The 14933-nt window shown below is 38.2% G+C and overlaps 1 protein-coding gene across 4 annotated transcripts in view; it reads left to right on the top strand.

Moving 5' to 3' along the window:
* The window catches only part of LOC107995327 (protein artichoke-like), a 193426-nt gene that overhangs the window by 91891 nt on the left and 86602 nt on the right, over positions 1–14933 (top strand). For 2 of the 4 annotated variants that reach the window (XM_017052767.3, XM_062078230.1), the window contains exon 1: positions 8938–9484. The exons of the other annotated variants lie outside the window; for them this stretch is intronic. The gene's annotated coding sequence lies outside the window, so the exon portion shown is untranslated. Of the gene's footprint in view, positions 1–8937; positions 9485–14933 lie in introns of those variants that run through there. 4 annotated transcript variants of the gene reach the window in all.

Below are 14933 nucleotides of genomic sequence, written 5' to 3'. Positions count from 1 at the left end.
AAATAAAAAAATTACAAATGAATCCAATAATATCTATTTGTTTTCATGAAAATTTGCCTTAAATTTAAAATTTCGTTTTCATTGTTTTATTTTATTTTATTTTATTTCCTATTTATCGTCTCGTTTACACTTTTGCATTGCAATTTTCGGACAATCGTTCTTAGGGAGGAGGATTAAGTATAATCATAAAAAGTAGCATTTATCTTAATATTTTTACGATAATAAAAGAAGGTGATTATTAATTAAAAATATAGAAGATTAAAAATACGATTCGTGCCTCAAGATTTATAATTTGAATTAATAGAAAACTTATAGAAAGTAAAACAGAAACTGCAATGAGATATTAAATAATAAAATCAAATCGCTTCAAAAAAAAAAACTCACCTTATTTATTTCATTCTCCCAGCGCTTTATATCTTTGCATTTCACGCTTTACCAATTGTATATGTGACCGAAAAATTTTGCGAAAAAGTTCACGGTACGTATTTTTATACATACGAAAAGTTCGATATCGAACAACTGGCGACCGAAAAAAAAAAAAGAAAAAAGAAAAAAAAAGAGGAGGAGGAGGAGGAGAGAACGCGAGATGGAAACGATAAAATACAATTTCCACATCGTATCGAATTTATTGTCGTTCCGCGTTTTTCGTCACATCGGCCATCGTTCCGCGTGTTTGCCTTATGTCACGGGATTTTAACTAGAAAATTCGTCCGCATCCGCAGAAAGCGCGTTAAATTAAACAGGAATCTTAAAACGTGCCGTAGAAATCCGTCAATTATCCCCGAATTTTCCACATAGCGTTTTCGGCATATATAGTTATTCGCTGAAACGTGAAATTTCTCGAAACGCGGGATCCCTGTTTCCCGATATATTCGAAATCCATGAAAATTAAATCTCTCCCGAATACAAGTTTGGTGCTTCTCGCGGATAAATTTCGAAAGGAAATAAGAAAGCACGGTTCCGTTTTTCCTTTCTTTCCTTTTTTTTTTTTGGAAAATAAAATTCTTACGAGATCGAGAGATTCGACGAGAGAAAGGAAACGTGTGTAAATTATGATGGTTGGTTGTCCAGGGATGCGGATAATCAAGCTTCACGCACATTTAAATCCAAGCCTTAGGGGACGTGAGAATATGCAAAGGCAAACGATTTCCTCTGTTTGTTAAGGATTAGTGTTCCAGTCCCGTGGCGTTCAATGTGTAATGCGCTGATGATTAAATATCTGGTGTTTGCATCCATGCCACAATAAATTGACAATATCATCGAAATTGACGATACTGATTGAAGAGGCGTCGTCTAGAAAAATGACGATTTGATACGAACCCATTCTGTTAATTGATATTTTACATTTCATATCTTCAGATAAGAGATAATGCGTCATATGATAATGAAATTAATTTATTGGAATTACATTTGCATACGTAATTCCAATAAGAAGAAATTAAATATATCGTTTCAACTTTGAACAATTCTCCATGCCTGCTTTTATATAATGTTGCATAGAAATATAAAATGTATTATGAATTTTTACTCTTTTTTTCTTGAAGGTTTTCGAGGCGAATATTAAAATTTACAGTTTTAATCTATTTTGTCACAACCGACGTTTTAATCGTGAAAAAAATTTAATTTAGTTTCGATACACGCAACCCTCACCACACGTCCAGTCTGCAATTATTCGAGTGAAAAAGTTTCAATTTCCTTCGAGCCAACGCGAAATCCGTGAACTTTTGATTTCGAGTTCGATTAACTTCACTTCTATCGACCCTTTCGAATTTTCCCGATAGAGGAAAGAGCCGAACGCAATCCGGAAGAGGGTAGTTTGCGCTCGGCTAATCGAAGGTCGGCCCGTGTCCCGCTCAGGCGATATAACGATAAAATAACAATACCGTAAATATTTATCGTCCATCGTTCGAGAGTAAATACGCGCAACGGCTATTTCGTATCCAATAATCCTCAAATATTGATTAAGCTGCGAAAAATTTCAGGCGATAATGGTATTAAACTGATTAGCTTTAAACTACATTTCCCATCGAATTGATCAGCGTATCTTAAAAATTGTATTCCATTTAAAAACCCGAATTTATTAATAAAATTCGAAAAATGCAATTTTCATTTCGGGATTGGTAGATAAGAGATATACTTTCTCTTTTTTACACATAAATTTCTTTTGTATTATATATGATATGTATCTTAAATGTTATATGTTGAACGTATATTTTTAAAAGATAATACGTTTGGATAAAATAGAAAATTTAAAGGACGATTTCAGAAACTGAAACAAATACGAAAATTAATATATCCATGCTCAGAGAATCACTTCAGACACTTATGTCATGCATAAAAATATACCCAATTTATCCAATTTCTACACCAAATTGTAATCCTAGAAAAGAGGACGCAAACTTTTCTCCCAAATATCGAAAAGGAAACACCAATTTTACCTGTATCTCTTCCTTCAACGTTTCAACATTGAGATTCGAACCTTTCCCTCGTGACGTCTTTTTGTTTTTCTTTTTTAATACACGTTAATTCCAATGGTAACATGTTGGCTTCTCGACGAAAGGAGATGAAAGAGAAAGGGATAGGGGGTCTGAGTCGACTTTTAAAACGAGTTGCAACGGCGGAACTAATCAAGAAAAAGCGGCCTCGAGATAGCCTTAACCCCCTCCCCCGCCGCTCTTCGATTTACAAATGCTTCTTAAGCCTCCTTGTTTCACGCCTTGAGAAACAACCCTCCCCTTGGTTGAATGGGGATGGCGCGGTGATCGATATAAGCCATAGGATTATCGCAAAGTTTTCCAAGGCTCATTCATTGGCCGGGTTGAATAGATGCGAGCAGCTGTTTGATAATGATCCCGATGCCGCGTGCTGTATTTGCCGCTTTCAGCTTGTTTTTCCACGCTGCTTTCAGAGCCACGATGCTTTGAACCCCTGTGGCAAAGGAACGGTACCACGGCCGGCCCTCCAACCCACTCGCCCGACGCCATTGCAATCGAACGCCTCCGATGAGAAAACCTTTGCGTTTTCTGTTTTCACCGTGTGCTTGTCGCCGTTCAATACGCCCGACCTCGCCATTCGAATGTGCACCATCGAATGTTTGCAGCGTGATTAACGTTCATGTGTCTTGGCACCCTAATTGGATGCGGTGATACAACGGTGTTGTATCTGTCTCCATCCGGATCATGCTAAGTAACCATTTTTTTAATGGTTTTAATACCCCTCCTCTCAAATAGAATTTCTTCCTTCTTCCGTGTGTTGGAAAAAATACGAATTTTTGGAAATTTTTAGAGCGGGATTTTCGCGAAGCTTTTATTTCATTCGGACGAGTCTCAATTGAATTCGTAAAAATCATAATTCTGAATTAGGTATCTAGGACACTCGGTCTTGGAAGTTTTTCAATAGCAAATTGCTATAATTTTTGACTCGTAGGAAATTATTTTTCTTTCTCTTCTTCACAGAACTGTTTTTCTTGCTTTCAAAAATTACGAGTTATTAGTTGTAATTATAAACTAATAATAAATTTCTTATTTAAATATCCTTTGTTAATCTTATGGATAACTTGGCTCAACTATTGAGAAGTTAATTAATGAGTAACTTGGCTGTTGAAATATCGCATTATGAAATAAGTTTTTTCTTTGTTGAGAGTAAAAAAAAAAAAAAAAAAGGGGGAAACAGGATAGAGTTTCAATTGGTATGCGCTTGTTTTCGATGCGAAAAAATTACGGATATTGAATACGTGAAGTGTTAAAGTTCAAAACATTCATGAGCAACACACAGATTTCTCTGTTGGAATTTTTTCACATGAAAAACGATTTTTTTCTTCGTTCCTTTTGTTATCGATCAGCGTCCAATTCCATAGTTCCGAGAGTTGAATCGAGCGTCCACTTGTCCAATTAGATAAATTGTTAGAAACTTTACAGAATTTTCAACACAATTGAATTTCATAATAAATATTCGCAAAAAAAATGCACTATCGAAACTCGATACATATAAATCAAAAAGAGAAAAATTAGTCAATAGAGTATCATCACGCAACTTATTTTGTCGTCTCTTCAATTTGCACAAAGACTGCGAACACGTTCAAATTCCGATTCGTATCTAATTATTGATTACATTATCGTAACTTTGCGGATAATTGTGGAAAGTGGAATATCATCGTCAAGTTTTCTAATTTTAAAAATTTATACAAAGTATAAAAGAATTTCTCGATGGCAATCTTTTTATTCTTTGATAAATAGAATATAAAACTTGGATACAATACGGTGCGTGGATATAGAATAATCTCATGCATAGCAATACGTATTAAATTTTCCAGTATTCTGTTCCAATGATAAATTCTCATTGAAATTCAGCGAAAGAAGTTGAAACTAGTTAAACCTCGTATAAGCTTGCGCTTTGTATATATATATATATATATACACGTATCTCGATAAAAATTCTTCCAAAACGAAAAATAAAATTTCCAAATATTCCAATGATGCAGTATATATAATTATCATATCATGGAATAATTTTAAATTCGATACGAAATAAAGATGCAAAAATAAGTCGCATTGTAGTATTTCCAATTTTAACCAGATGTGTAAAAGGATATTCGTGTTGAGAGATCAGATCCATCTGAAACTGTTATCCAATATAGAATAAATCCCGTGAATTGTCAGCCACCAAATATAACCCGTCACGTCAAAATAGGCGATTTCAAATCGAATACACACTGCATTTTCGTTAACGCGCTTAACGAAAATGAGTGAATTATATAACAAATCGTTACAATTCCTTCCTCAAAAACTTTTTTCCCACCCTTTCTCCGCTTTGATTATTCTTTTTAATTTAAACGACGAGGTGGAAAATCGAGATGGAAAGGTATATTCGACGTTTAAAAATTAAATCGAAGAACAACTTGCCAACTTCGTTGCAAAAAAAGAGTAATTTTATCGCCCATTCGAATCTCGATCATTTCAAACCCGTGCCAACCACGGTACGTCGCACGATTAAACCCCGTCGATGCAACGGGCCGAGGCGAGGGTTCCACGGCGATTAAACCCCCCCACCCTGCCCGAATCAACGCATCACTCGTTTCTAATCCGCGGTATTTCGCGCGAGCACGAAAATTCAGAACGGAAGGAAGGGGTGAACGGAAGGCAGAAACCAGTGGAATTTCTCCTTTCCTCCGATTCCGTGCTCGTAAATCACGATATATATATATATATATTTTCGGTCCAACCCTCGCGAGACCCAAGGATCCCCATTAATTGCGGAAGGCGTGCTCTCCATTTGTCAACGAGTGATCATCGATTGCGAAATCAAAGCCATCCTTTTCTCTTCTTCTTCTTCTTCCGTTAAATGTTTGGCAGAATCGAGTATTTATTTCGGTTTTATCCCGGGGACAGGGTTGCAGACCGAGTTTTGCGCGGATATTATCGAGGAACGAGGGACTGTGACGAGTTACCGAAGTATGATCTAGTGCGGGTAGCGGAAGTCTTGGAGTCCTCCGTCATCACGGTTGACGGGACGTCGATATCGCATCGATTCTGGGGAATTTCGCGCGGCTAGTCGGAGCGTGTGGATGAAGGGAAGTGGAGACTCGCGGTGGCGAGTGACGTTGGGATTTAGAGGTTAATGTTAATAAAGTTGACTTGATTGAAAGTTAAAGGGAGTAAGGCGAGGGAATAAGTGTTAAAAAATACCTTAAAATAGATAGAAGGTATTTGTATATTTTAAGTGATTTTACTACGTGTGTCTACTATTCCTTGTCGTCGTAGTAAAATTATCCCCGTTTCCCTTGAATTTCATTCGTTGTATCCTTTGCATTTATAATTGCAATAATTAACGATTCACGATGTGCTAAAATATTTCGATATATTAATGGGAGTGGAATTTTTTCAGGATCCTCGCGAAAATTTAATTTCTCTGATAATTAAAAAAAAAAAAAAAATCTTGCGAAAATTTAATCCCGAACGAATCGGTATGATCGGCGCAATTACACCGAAAATGGAAAATATGATTGAGAAACTTGGTTTTTCGAAAAAAAAAAAAAAGAGGATCGATACGTCAATGCAGTACCCTGATGAACCGATGCTGTAATAACGATGTTAATCGACGGATATCGGGTGTTCGAAATGATAAAAGTGTACGTCGCAGCGGCGAATCGATGTATCATAATAATTGCCCGCTGAATATTTCACGATCATTTGCATCGATAATAAAAAAAAAGAGAGAGAGAGAGAGAGAGAAAACAACAACATGGTTGCCTGTTCTCCGTTCGTGTCACGACACTCCCGACGGATGGGATTTTTCCTGATTTCGATCAGGCGAGATTCGAGCGTAAAAATGCTGTTACGGGATCGTTTTATCGCCGTGGCATTCAGGTTTTAACGCGGGGGAGGGGTGGGATCGCCTCCGTATCCAACGATCACGTCAATAACTTAGAGGGAATTTTATAAGCTCGACGTTACAAACGTATCCCGCCTTGTATTGGCCCATTCCTGTGCGCGAGACGGTTTCTAGAAATCGAGGAAAATATGTACCGATCGTGTAATATCCGCGGGGCGAGATTGTCATCGATTCTTCGTTTAACATTGGAAAGTAGAAAATACGAAGGAAACGACTATTTTTTCGCAATTACGTATATGAAAATGAGTAAGTGCGTTATCGAGATAAAAGGTATAACATTGCGGTGTTATCGTCGTATCGTTTTAATCATAATGTATATCTTATTTGTATAGGTGATAATAATAACAGGTTATAATTATTACACGATATATTAATAATTTAATGTATTTCACGTGATATACAACGCGTGGTATACAAATTATTAAATATACGTGAACGTTGGTTAATTCGCATCCTCTCTACATGCGAAAATGTAGAATAAAATTTATTCGCATAGAAACTAATTTAAAGTCAATATTGAAAATTCATCGAATCCCCAAACACGTGATTACTTTCTGATTATATCCGTGTTCAATTTCCGTTTTATCCCTCCAAAGAAAAACGAGAATAATTTATTTTTATTACGAATTTGATTCGACTATTTAAAAGTTCTTAAAATCTTTCCTTTTTCTTTTTCCATCCAATATATATATCTCAAAGAATAAAATACACATCAACGAGAGAGAAAACTAATAGATATCAATCAGTTACGTCAATCACGATAAAACACAGTACTAGGATACGCGAATACATCTAATAATACCAACGAAACGAAAGTAGCTAAAGCCTCGTGGCTTTCCTACTGAACAATCGCCACGATCGACTCGTCTGCTTCGTGCCTTCCCACGATTAATTTAAACCCTTCTCGTGACAGGGAAGACGCAATACACCCTTTCCCGTCCCCGCGAAAAAGGCGAGTAATTGCATAATCGTTGATTCCATTCCTCCCTCTGATTCCACCTTATCGATTGCGTCGTAATGGCCCGTAATGTTAACATCCCCTGATAAACCGATCGACGAGGAAAGTCGGAATCGTGACCCGTGAGCAGCTCAGCAGCAACAGTTAAGCAGCCACTTGAACGCGTGGCCGGGCACGGAATGGCTCGAATACGCCAATGGATCGATCGATCGTCCGAGGTGAGGAAGCATCGATCGAGAAAGTCTCGAGGAATACGACAAAGAGGCTCAGTGACGGTAGACAGACAGGCAAATATCCTTCCGCGAGGGACTTCAAAGTAATGGAGGGGAGAAGGGTGGAACGGAACCGTGCACGAGACAGGCTAGTTTCTATTGTACGACTTCCTGTTCCGTTCCGCTATTTCCTACTTGCCAACGTGGTTAACTCGATGGAGATGCGTAGTCGAAAGAACCTGGATAGTTTTAAGCCACTGCTGTGTATATTACATTCCACCGATTAGAAACGATGCTTTCTATTGATTGATGAAGAAATACGGTTAAAGTTAATAATTATAAAACTTATAATTTATTTATAAGTTACGACTTTTTGAAAAACTTTTAACCGATTTTTTTTTATCAATGTGTACATTGAATAAATCAAACAAAGTTTTACGAAATTGTTCAAATTGTTAGTCGTTTAATCGAGGATTATGGAGGCCGATATAAATATCTCTTGTTCCTCCCGAGGATCTGTGCGCGAGCAAATTATCGGGGTCTCGATATCTCATCTCTTCTTCCCAAAGTTTCCCTTACGATAATTTGCATGATACTTTGAATCAGATGCAATCTCCACGTTCTCCGTGTCGTTGGGACGAGTTTCAGCCGCGATACCTAAATCTAAACCCGCTCTTACGGTAATAGAAGCCGCGCACGGAGCATCGCCGCAACATCGTCGAAATTTCGCGAAACTAAATTCCACAGGCAGACGTGAGATCAAAGTGTCATTAAGTCAATTCGATACACACACAAAGACCTTGACAAATCCCGCCACGGATAATGATCGGAATGCGAGCTACCGAAACTTCTCCAGGTTAAGTTAAATACATCACCGTTCACCTAAAATCCGAACAACTTCAACCTTGCTGTTCCCCGCCGCGATCGTTTATTTCATTTGGCGTCGCGACACTTAACTGATGATATTTGAAAGATATTTCTTTCGTCGCTCCCGGGATAAATGAGATTTTGCTAAAATAATAACGGTAAGTTATTTAGATTAAGATCGAGAAAATGTAATTTCAAAATTACGAATAATGGTTGATTTTAAAGTGTTACAGATCTTTGCTTTAACGATCGATCGCTACATGAATTATACAGGGACGATAGTCCAAAGACATAAATGTGTTTCAATACTATTTTAAAATCGACGAGTGACATTAAAGCGATTAGCTTGATCTACAAATAATCTTGAATAGAAAAGCGAGGATCGATATAATTCTTAAAGTCTAATACTTTATCTACCCTTAATTATTAAAATATCGATAAAATCAACGGATCTCTCTTTTTTAATTCGAAGAAAGAAAAGAAAAATTCCACTATCCTGTTGCAAGAGGCATCTCGATTCGAAGCGACGCTGATCGCCCGACAAAATGGCCGAACGAAAAACCGAGGAAAACTCGCGTCGTCTCCGAGAAACGTCGAATTCCGTACGCAGGAGAAATCGCAAACCTACTACTGCGTGGCGAGAGGATCGAGGATCGAAAACTTTTTCCACCCTATATTTCGACATCCGGCGAAGGGGAGGCGCGACGCAAGGAGAGTGGCGAGCAACAAGGGAAAAGGGTTGTTCCGGCAAGCAGTCAGCGAACCACCCCGCCATCCAGCCGGTCGGCCAACCACGCAGTAGGGAGAGTCAGCGACGAGTCAGGCGGCCGAGAGAGCGACCGAGCGCCAGTCTACCGTGGGCGCACGTCGCGGCACCACGTGCACCACTCGCGTACGGGTCGGATCGATCGGGATCGCGATCGAGTTGTAAATGAGTCGGTTCGAATGATATCCTCACGTGCCCCGTGGATGCTCGATCGTCGAAGTGGATGGTGGTGTGATTGAAATCTACTTGTGTAACGCGAGTTTCCCTACGATCCGAGGAGATCCATTGGAGGTAATCGCTTTCCTTTCGACCGAGTTTCTTTTTTTTTTTTTTTTGGTCAAAGGAAACAAAGGACGCGTAAGCATTGACGTGTGACGTTTCTTTTTCTCTCTTCCTCTCTCTGTCGAAGCGAAGGGGCACGAAGGAAGGAGGAATTCGACTTCGTTCACGAGTCTTGTTGTGGATTTTCGGATTTACAGGAACGCGAAGAACTGGAAACTCGCCTTTGATTTCTGATGGTTTTCGAGCGATTCGAAAGGAAACGTTTGTGCAACGTGTGGTGTCGCGGTTTTCGACCTGCCGTTGTTGGTGTTCGGCCTCGATAAAAGATGGGAAGGCGCGATGCGACATCGTCGTCTGCGGTCTCGCGTATCAATCCCCGACCTTTTTATTTTTTATTCTTTCTTTCTCTTTTTTTGTTTTTGCCTCTACGCTCTTTTTACTTTTTCCTTCCTTTTCGTTCCTTTTCTTCCGTTTAAAAAGGATATAATCCTATAGTCGAAGTTTTCGAGTTCTTTCGCTTTTGTGAAAAGTTTCATCCTCTTGCTTTAGCACGGCCGGTGCTAAAGGCTTTTCACGAGTGTAACCGGGATCTGGAAGAAAATGGCACGGAGCGCAAAAAGCAAAGCGACCCGTGATTCACCGAAATGGTTGAGTCGTACTACTCGCCTCCGCGTTTAAGCGTACTTGTGCCTCCCTTCTCTAACTTTTCTCCACTGTATCGTGTACGCGCAGTGCTCCGCAAGTGAAACCACAAAGAAATCAATTCGTTGCCACCACGTTCGAGACCGACTCGCCCCACCGCTCCCACCCACTCGTACCGGTCACTTGACCGGCCTAATTTTAAATCTGCTCCCGTTAGAACATTATTGTATATTTGAATCGACCACCGGCCGTCGCAAAATCCATCGTCATCGCGCCGTATCCACGTCGACCAATCCGGCGCACGTCAGGAAGTGACCCGATCATTTCGATCGATCAAACTTGAATCGCTCGTTAACCGTTTCGTGTATCTCTCCCTCTCCCTCTTTTCCATCCCTCCACGACCGTGGAAATAATTATCGTCGCGTGATCGAAGCTTATTAAACGTAGCAACCAAAGAGCAAAAATATTCCAACCGGCCCTTCTTCCTTCGATCCTTCCTCCTCTCTCAACACACTGACACACTTTCTTGACCTCCTCCTGCCTGCCTGCCGTTCCTCCACCCTCCCTTCGAAATGAAATCGGTCACGAGCTCCTGTATTTTCGAATTTCTCGAAATCATCGTCCCTCAATGTTCCCAAGAGCGACCCGTTTCCGGGCCGAGGAATTATTTCGATGCCCGTCACGCCGTGCCTGGGACCGCGTTATCGAACGTCACGCGAGAACGCGATTCTCGTGACAAGCCTTTTCTTCCATTCACGCCCCCCCTTTCCTCCTACGACTCGAAACGGCTATCGACTGGGCGGCAACGGCCAACCCAAGCGCAATTAGAAGTATCTGGCCGGCCAACGTTGCTCTGGATGGATGGACGGACCGACTTCTGCCGTCCAATACCAAAAAGTTGACGTCGCGATTCTATTCCAACCCCCTCCCATCAGCTCGGTTCTCTGGCCACGATCTATTTGCACGGCCGTATGGAAATACGCCCTGTTCGAGATTAGAAACACAAATTTTTCACTGGCTGCTCGATTTCGTGTTGATGTTCGTGACGAAAATGTCGGGAGGAGAAGAAGGGAGGGGGGATTCGTTGAGAGAGACCGTTTGGAATAACGTCGTCGGGGGAGTAATTAAGCGTAGAGTTTCGTTTTCTTTAATTTAGAAACTGTGTCACGTAATTCTGTTGCATAGCACGTGAATCTAATCTCGCATCGTTACGATTCAATCTTGAAAATGAATTTTTATTTTGTTCTTTTTCTTTCTTTCTTTTTCTTTCTCTCTTTCTCTTTCTCTCTCCCTTTCCCATCGGTGGTTGTAAAATATCGCTAATTATTTATACATGAAAAACATTCGTGGAAATGATATTTTCATCTTCTTTTATCTATGATCGAATGTTCGTGAGTAATTAAGATATTCGTCGAATGGAATTCAACGTGGAGAAAGTGGGACGAAAATTAAAACCACCAGCCACCTTTGTTTGTGCAAATTGAATAAATTAATTATCTAATTGAATAAGTGGAAGGAAATCGTGTCGAAATTTCAAGTTAAAAATATTGCGTTTCGAGGAAAAGTATTTATTATTAAATTTCTCCCGTCTTCACGCCAATATATGAACATAATGATATTTGCCAGAAGAAACCAGATTAAACGCCTTTACGAGATGTATACGAAATAATCGGATAATATCCGGCAATATTTCGTTCCTTTCCGAAGAAATTTTTTTACATTTGTATCGACTTAACAATGCTTACAAATAATTGGATAAATCGAACGACAAAGATTTTGAATCCTCGCAATTTGAATATCACTGCCAATTTTTCCTCGAAGCACAACGAAACGACGAAGTCGATGTCAATCGTCGATTAATTTGAAACGTATCCGAAATATAAATATTTTGAATAACGGCGAGATAGTATGTTTTGATATGCGCGTCGAAGGAAACGTTTCAAAATATCGTTAATTATCGAAACGTTGCTCCAGTCGGCGGTGAACCGTGGTTCTCGATAGTCGAGGGAACACGAGATATCGATTCTTCGTTCAGTTTCAACGCAAATGATCTTCTCGTGAAACGTCGAACTCGTGAAAACTCGTGAAAACTTTCCTCGTGAACTTTCATTCGTGCCGGAACAGATTTTTCTTCACTTCGCGGTGTGGTATAATGAAATCCTTCGAATAATTTTCGAAAGAAGGTAGTGGACTGTAACCTGAGACCAAATTTTTTCCCCTCCACTCCCCCGGATGCTTCTCGCTTTGGAATTATTCATGGAGAGGAAAGGAAGAGGAAGAATCGTAACGAAGTTACGATAAAATAGACTCGAAGTTTCACGGGAGTAGAATCGAATAAGTCTACAGGATGTCCCATTTACGCTTAGTTATCCCTTCAGATATTCCTTCTTCCCTTTCTTTCTTAACTTTTCGAGTAACGAAAGTCAGTTTGTTTCGTGAGACGGCTGATTCAATTTCGTACGAATTACTTTTTTCTCCAACATGGAATATACAGGTCAATTTTCTTTTCTCTCTTCTTCCTTTTAAATTGGAATTGCGTGCTCTTTAATCGGTAATTTAAGTAAACGCGACTCGTTATTTTTACCCGGAAAATCAGGAAATTATTAATTTTAGAAGATACTTTAAATTTGTATCGTATAAAATTTAACGTGTACGAAATACAAAGGAAAAAATATATATATATATATATATATCCGTTTCTGCTTTATCTTTCGAACGTTCCTTGTTTCGCGAAATTAAAATTTAAAAAGTATCTCTTAAATTAATAATCATTCTTGCCGCGTGTCGTTCTCTCGTAATAATTGAAATATCCGGTATCAATGTGTAAATAAATACACAATTCCAAAAGATTAAAATACCTTCGTTCGTGTAACAACAGCGTAAACTCGGTGTAAAACTTAATATAAATGCTGCATCTGTGCGCTCTTTTTTTTTTTTCTTTTTTCTTTTTCGAACAACGAACAGCCGTCGGAAATAATCGCGCGAGAGACGGGGCTCGAGCCGGCACAAATGTAGATTAAAAAACAAGGGCGAAATTATATTTCGCAGAGAATGAACGATACATCTCTGTTCGCTCTTCGAACGTGACGCGCACACTTCAAAAGCGTTGCGTTAAAAATTTGATTTCGTGAAACGTGGCGGGGATAGGAGACGACGAATTTTAATTGGCGTAAAGATCGTAAAAATACGCGGGGGCAGGGGAGATTTAAACGAAATATCGTATTTGAATTTTCCAATCCCGGGAAACACGGGTTTTCTTCATCCTTCTGGGAATTTTTCGCGCCTCCATAAACAAAATAAATTATCAAATCTCGCGTAGTTTATGTTTCCTCCACCTTTGTGCAAATGAAATTCAGATGATTTTTTTTTCTAAAAAGAATCATCATTTCTTCTGATTCTATTAGTAACACGATCTTGAGATCGAAGAAAAATTCATTCTCTCTTTTTCGCAAGTAGAAATAAAAATAAGTAAAAATAAAACTGGAAAAGAGCGAACGTAAATGGTAATTGAAATTGGTTATAGGCATTCGTGGGAACATGAAATGCTGATATTTGTAAACGAGAACAATTTGTTTTCTTGATTATAAATAATCACGCATTTTGGTTATGTCGATTCGCATGCAACGAGCACAGTATCCATTGGCACGAAGTATGATTATATTTCCAATTTTTCTCGTTCTACTTTTTTTTCTTTTCCTTTTAAACATTAATTTTCATGATAAATTGGCATCGAATTTCTGGATCGAATGAGAAAATTATGAAAAAATGGGAATTTTAATTTTAAACATATTAGCACGAACAAGTCTTTCGTGAAATAATCGAAGCGATTTAAAGAGGGTGATTAGAAAAAATTAAGATCGAATAAATTATAATAATCAAGAATATACAGGAATTAGAATCGTGAAAATAAAATTACGATAATTTACGATATTTAAATTTATGATAATTTAGAGAATTTATGATAAAATCAATGTCCTTTATTATGCATAAACAATGTACCAGTAAGTATAATAACATCATCCTCCTTTATTTTACGTAAACAACATTCCATAAGTAATAACATTACTACTCTTCATTTTACATAAATTACATTCCATCATCATTAACATTTTCGCCATGAGAAAATTTTGTTCCCGCTATCCGGTACAATTAATCTCAAATTTATATTTCTCGGTAATTAAAATTGAACACGAGTTGTGAAAATTGAACGAGATAGTTATTAAAAAGAAAATTTCGATTAATCCAAATTCAAAAGAACTGAAGCAAGAGTTAAAACATATTTATTGGTGGTTGCAATCGCTTTTAATAATACGTCATAGGAATAAATTTCGAATATAACGCTTTCTATTTAGAATAAATTATTATAATAACACCTAATAACACCAAAAACATTCGTACATCACTATGTATAGTTTCATTCTAGCTATTCCATTATCCAAATATCATATTCCATCGTATTCTATCTAATAGATGGAAAGCTTTAGTTTCCATATTTTTACGTATATATACGTGGTGCAAGATATGTATAATTAATATCATGATAATAGACTTGCTCGATATTTACTGTCCAACAAGCGAAAGAAAGGGTATTCGATCAACATATTGCATATATGCAAACTTGTAACTAGAAAGTTTATATTTCGAAGAATTTTAATGGGAAACTTGTATCAAATCTGGAAAATAATATTCGATTTCACATCTGGACGAGTTGATATAACGATATAACGATACATCTGTACATCTTCGTTCTGATCTCTTCACATTTATGATGAAAGAAACTTTATAGGAAATGAAATTTTAAAAGAAAACTTATTAC

The sequence above is a fragment of the Apis cerana genome, linkage group LG8 (assembly GCF_029169275.1).
Source record: "Apis cerana isolate GH-2021 linkage group LG8, AcerK_1.0, whole genome shotgun sequence".
NCBI classification, from domain to species: Eukaryota; Metazoa; Arthropoda; class Insecta; order Hymenoptera; family Apidae; genus Apis; species Apis cerana.
The sequence above is the reverse complement of the archived record's forward strand: the minus strand, read 5'-3'. Positions and strand labels throughout refer to the sequence as shown.